This window comes from Dipteris shenzhenensis, chromosome 29 (genome assembly GCF_047967505.1).
Source record: "Dipteris shenzhenensis isolate YYH24624 ecotype China chromosome 29, Dip_SZ_1.0, whole genome shotgun sequence".
Taxonomy (NCBI): domain Eukaryota; kingdom Viridiplantae; phylum Streptophyta; class Polypodiopsida; order Gleicheniales; family Dipteridaceae; genus Dipteris; species Dipteris shenzhenensis.
Window position 1 is genome coordinate 16,981,440 of NC_141624.1, and position 6,629 is coordinate 16,988,068.

A 6,629-nucleotide genomic window follows, 5' to 3' on the forward strand; every position below is an offset into this window, starting at 1 on the left:
CTGAAGTCCATTAAATAAAGCTACATGATATCACAGACATATGCCATTATAAGTTGTTGAGAGATGAACTTTGCTTTGATGCAAGGTCAAGAGTTCTAAGAAAATGAAGGAACGCTAGATAGAGCAAATAAGGTGCAATATTGTGGTATTAAACATGAGGCAGGTACGTGGAGTGATGCAAGCATATTTCTGCACTTTTCTCCTTGCAAACGGGAAGCTATTTTTCCTTCTTAGTCACTTCATCAGATGCAAGTCCTTTCCAAGTCTCCTTTCCTCATGTAGATAAGATTTGGGCTAGTTAACCTAGCTGGCAAGTCCTTAAGTACTCTCTAGGAGTGGTTTGTAGACGCCGCAGGATCTTGTTACATAGGGGACGTACTCGTCGCTTCATCTCCAGACGATCCAGGATGATGGCAGCTTTTCGGAGGAGACTTACTCATGGAGATCTCGCCCTACCAGCCGCTCACCTCACTTTTGCTCAGATTTGTACTCTCATAGCAGGAGGCAGAGTCGATGGACAGGATTTCCAATATTATTTTGGTTCTCAGACTCCGTGATACATGGACTTGTATCTTTGCATTGACATATTGTACTCATCCCCCCATTTTCCAGGGGCGGTTTCCTTGCATCTAGCTTACTTTGTATTTAGGCTCGGATTTGACATTATGTACTTTCACTTGCATTGTATTGCGTAGCACTTAGATGATATTCGACGATGCCTCTTCTTTGTGGCACGTTGATTTTGTGCTATCTTGTACGCAGAGTTCTTGATGTCCCATGGGCCCATTTTGGCCTTTAGTGGACAATAATACACTTTCTTTCTTTCTTTCTTTCTTTCTCTCTCTCCGACCCTCTTTGGGCTCTATATTGATGAGGTCACGACATTCATTGACCGCCTAGGAGGAGAGGGATCCCTACTTGCAGATTTGATGACACAGATCCTGCTGTATATAGCTGACATAGTTCTCTTCTCCTCCTCTGTAGCAGGTGTACAGCGGCATCTTGAGGCTCCAGAGGTATTTTGCACAGAGAGAGACTTGACGGTTAACCTTGGCAAGACCATGGTTATGATCTTCAACACTTCACGAGCAGTACTCTGGCAACACAGCTTCAATTATTGAGGGGAGCCTGTGGAGATAGTACAGACATATACATATCTCGGTGCAGTTTTTGCAGGGCCTATCTTCACGCTGACACATACAGCTAGTGCTCGACTGACATAGGGAAGGGGGCCTTAGCTTGATTGGAGAGACAGTGCTTCCATACACACTTCCAGGATCCCCCGACGAAGGGGTGGCTTTTTGATACACTAGTGAGACCGACAGCCACTTACGCAGCACCCTTTTGGGGCTGTGACCTACCGGCAGCTGAGTGGCGGAGATTCAAGAGACTACAGGTCGTCATGGGCTCCAGGATGTTAGTAAGCCGTTGGTTCCTCACTAGATCATATAGGCTGAGTTCGCTATGACACCATTGCAGATTGATGCCATCTTCCAGAGAGTGACATATCCACATAGGGTGTGGGCCTTACCCTGAGGGAGATTATTGAGGTTGGCACTAGAAATGATTAGCTGAGAGCGGGATCAGCACAGCCTGGTATGCACGGATCTCCAAATGGTTTCGATCTCAGGGCATTCAGATGGACTGTCTCCCCCCTTGCAGTATAGTCTGGACTCCCCATCCCTCTAGATCCCACGAGATGAGATCAACCGCATCATATGGCTGGATTTACTTCAACTATATACATCACAGACTTGGGGGGGGGGGGACCAGCAAGTTCCCTACAAAGATCTAGTTTTACCGGGATCACATCCTGAGGGTATCAGATGACAGACTGATCATTAGGCCCCAGTATCTGGAGAACAGGCGAGTTACCCATGCACTAAGGATTGCCATAGAGCAGATGCGACTCTCATCACACCAGTTGAGGATCAAGGTAGGGAGGGCTGCAAGCACACCTAGAGAGCATCTGATTTGCAAGTTATGCATGCTGGCAGTAGTGCTGGCAGTAGTGGAGACAGAGGAGCACTTTCTATGCATCTGCCCAGCTTATTATGAGATCCAAGGATGCTACCATTGCTTCTACTAGGAGCATCGTGGATTCGGATCGCTCTCCTGATTGATCCACTTCCATGATCAGGTGTGTGTTGGCCTCTTTCTGATGGAGATGTGGCAACTCAGGGAGACTCTGCTACACTAGATCGGACAGTAGGAGGAAACAACACCACGGGACACTGATTGAGCACAGAGATATGTCACTGATTTTTATGCCTTTGAGTCAGCTCCAAGACACGGATGAGGAGGTAACCGACACGAGGGCAGCTTGGTTCAGTGGGTAGCGATGACACATAGTAGAGGATAGGGAGCCATAGAGGAGGAGCACGCACGATAGAGGTTTAGCTCATCGCTGCTTTACTCAGAGGAGACCGACTGACTGACCCGAGGTGTCACCCTTGATGCTTCCCATTGGATACAGAGGTTTCGGAGACCATGACCCCCACCATGACAGGAGACAGCTCGACAGCTGCTGCAAGTACGTGACATCTTTGCTTCTTATCGAATAGAGACCACGATATGTCCTCAGAGCTTTTGCACAGCCTACTGGAGTCTCCTGAGAGCTATGAGAGCGTGTTTCTGAGTTGTTTTGAATTATTAAATTAGCTTAGCAATCAGCAAGGGCCTTAGCAAGCCCTTTGCTTCAGCCCATGGCGGCTTGTATGAGCTATTCTATTGATTGTACTTTGTCTCATAGGCCCATGAGGCCTCCCGAAGACATTAATATAACTTTCTTTCTTTCTTTCTCAACCCCAGCCGAGCCCAAGGGGTTAGGTCAGCTAGGGAGTATCCACAGATATGGTCAATATGGAGAGTCTCGTCTCCTCCTTGAAATCCCCCTCTCTACCCCCTCCCAGGCAACCTCACCCGAACTCTCTACTCTACAGTTGCAGCATTGAGTCCCTCTCCATACACAAAGACATACCAATGAGGAGGGCTCCATCATCCCATTGTTGGCCCCCAAGAACAAATCCATGTGTCAACACAAGTCAGCCACACAACACGAGGAGTTGACCACACGGGTTCATCCAGGAGTACTATCCGAGGCAACCATGTGTCGACACATGTCAATCACAGGTCGACACATGTCAACCATGAGTATCATGCCCAAGGCGATCTCATGGAGAGTTGCGCACATGGAGAGTGAGCTTAGCACATGGAGCAGTCATGAGTATTTACAGTTACACAGTGGTTCAGTGGTTTAGTGGTGCGGTGATCTAGCTCACCTGCACATGGAGAATTTACACCATCCTGCTTACAAGAGGCTGGCGAGTCAGGGAGTCAGGAAGTCGATGTAGCCATCAAGAGAGCCATCGGCGCAACGGCTATCCTCAACAGCTAAGGAGATAAGAGGATGACCAATGGGAAAAAAGGGGGAGATTCTCAGTGAAGAAGGGACCCTCTAAGGCGGGGATGAGGATGAAGGCGAAGGTGGAAAGGGGGGGGGGGATTGAGCATTGAGGATGGAGCAGTGTGAGCGTTCGGACTGGAGCGGGAGAAAGGAGAGTGTGAGGAGAGATAGAGGTTGGAGCTACGAGCTCGCCAAAGAGAGTTTGGAGAGACTTGTGTGTACCCTCTGTCTACTATGGGGATAGACCTGTGTGTTCTTGTGACTTGCGACTTGTGACCTGGACACACTGGTCCGGTGATATGTACTTTGGCCATCTTGGTCACTTTCTGATTTTTCTTCTCTCTTTCCGATATGGGGATTGTTCACTAGTGTATGATGAGATTTTCTTATTCTGCTTATGTTGTGGAGTTCTCAGGTGATTGTCATTTAGCATAGTGCACTCGTACGTCGTTGTTCACTACAGTATAGCATACGACACGCACACCACTGCATGGTGCACTCTGCGTGATCCATTGCATTAGAGCATTGCAACACTCATGCTTCTCACGCTAGCGGCCTTTGGCCTCCAATAACACCTCCGGAAGGATAGGAACCCCTCCCCTCAGACAATTTATGGCGATCACGGTGGGACACTGCGTGTTGAGTAGCACAAGTGAAGTGGTGATCTAGGGTCCTAGAGAGAGGTCTTATGCCGAGTAGTTCTGAAACATTTGAAGGAGCTAGTGAGAGAACTAGGAGGTACTTGAGGAGAGTGGAGAAAAGACTTCCGGCAGACTAAACTCGGTACAAGAAGCATTACGTGCGACGTAAGTTTGCGAAGTCCTCAACTCGAGCACAAAGTGAGCCCATTGGAGCAGTAGCCAGAGCAAGTAACTTCATCGACACTCTCATTGACTTGGATCAACAGGAACCCTGGTGGTTAGATCGGGACTCTGGAGAAGAAGAAGTGCAAAGCGGAGAACAGGTGAAAGAAGAGGGTACTAAGGACGAGGGCTCCTCAGGGACTCATGAAGGTCGAGGCAGCCCCTCTCCTCCTCTTGCAAACGATGTCTTCATCAACCTCCTCTTGTGCTCCATCTGATTCCGCCTCGACCTCTGCTGGGCATAGCTCCGGGCTGCTAGCTAATCTTTCTTCTACATCTATCCCACTTGGGGGTACTTTTGCTCCGGCCATGCCTTTACCTGCCATGATGGTTTCATCTCCCTTTCCATCCACACCGGTGCTGCCTTTTCCACCACCTCCTTCCTTCCCTATTGCCTACTCATCCGTGACTTCAACTCCGTCCCTCTCCTTCCCAAATGCTCTCCCATCCTCTTTAGCCCCCACATCTTCTATGTTCTTACCCTTTCCCTCTACAACACTGAGACCCTCCGCATATGCGCTACCATCTGGGTACACTTCCTCTATGGCTACATCAGTAGTGACTTCCCCATTGTGGTCCTCCACATGAGGTGTTGTTGGTGTGGTCTCCTCCTCTGGAGCACCGACACTCATTACAGCCCCATTGGGACTCCCTCCAACTCTTGCATCTTCTCCAGCCTCTCGAGTGGGGATGGCCATTCTCAGTCCTGCAGACAGAGCTAGACCTACGACTACGACCACCCAACTCCCAAGAGAGGAGGGATCATCCGCATGGCGGCAACTCAAGGAGTAAGAAGAAATCATAGAATGCCTGAAAGATAGAATAAAGGTGGATGGCCAGTCGTCCTTTGAGGCCCGGCCCAGATTCGAAGTGGTCTTTTGTGCATAGAATGCAAGGGTTCTAACCATGGTTACTGGGAGTGCCCCTCCAAGCGTAAGGTACCTACTTCTACCTCATTCTATACATTTTGTGAGATCCATGGACATAATGCCTCTGAGTGTAGGTACCTCAAAGGATTAAGGAAGCTTCTTCCAGAGTATGCCTCGGGGGAACCTCTAGTTGCTGCAGTCAACAGAACGGTATCCATAACTTTTGGCCCAGCAGGAGTACCTCCTGCTCCCCCTCTTGCACGAGCATCTAAGCCACCTTCTCCTCTTGTCATGCCGCCTCCATTGCTTCTGACTCCCCCTTTGCTCCAAGCTCCTGCGCCCAATTCAATTGGTTCCCCTTATTTCTATCCTCAGCCTTACTATGCACCGTACCAACCACCTATGTCAGTAGGTGGCTATGGAACCCCTTATCAACGTGGTCGAAGGGGTGATTTCCGAGGTGGATGTGGTGGTGTAGGTAGAGGTACAAACTTTAGAAGACCCATCATGTGTTACAGATGTGGCGAGTATGGCCACTACCAAGATGATTATACACAGCCGTTCGGGGGACCCTCTTATACACAGTGCAACACAAATGACCACTACACCAGAGATTGTCCCAATGGAAGAGTGGAACCGGCATCCCAAGTGAATATGGTTGATGTAGTAGTGGCGGGGGAGGGCAACAACCCCCATTTGATTGGCACTGTGACACGGTCACAAACAAAAGGTGACAAATGTAAGGACAACTCAGAGTCAGCACCGGAGACCTCATCACCAATGAGTTCCACAAGTGTTCCCCCACCAAGGTCATTCTCTCCCTCCAAGGTACACAGTACGCCTAGGAATAGACCACCCATGCTTGCTTCTCATAGTGATTCAGAAACAAACTCGAAGGGCACACAGCCATTAAGGTCAACCACTAACTCTGGAAGTGCCTCATCCTCGAGTGATCACTCTATGCCTTCGAGGTATCAGGAGGTGGTAAGGAGTGTCATGAGAGATCTTCAAACAAGTTCTGAAGATGAAGGTAGCACACCATAGTTTCCATCCTGCAAGTCCAGAACTGTGAGGTTTGCAACAGAAGTGACAACCCTTGGACAGCAGCGGGATAATGAGGCACAAGTAGGTTCTTCCACTTTGTCCCCAACATCACTCAACAGAGAAGGGGCTATGGGGACAAGACCTAGTCCTGCCCAGGCAAAAGGGACAGGAGTGATGGAAAAGAAACCATGGGAGACAATGACTCATAGTTCAGACGTACATCCGCATCCTCGTGTAAGCTTCGATTCTCGGCCAGAGGCTAGGAGGATGAGGTTGCAGAAGGCTAATACTAGTGTCCACCACTATTCCCTGTTTGAAGATCTTATGAGTTTCAAGCCTAACCTCACTCTACGACAACTTTGTCTATTGTCCCCCCAAATCAAGCATCAGACCATCACATTTCTTAATCGCCTCCCAAGAGGTCGACAGAAGGGATCTACTTTGAGT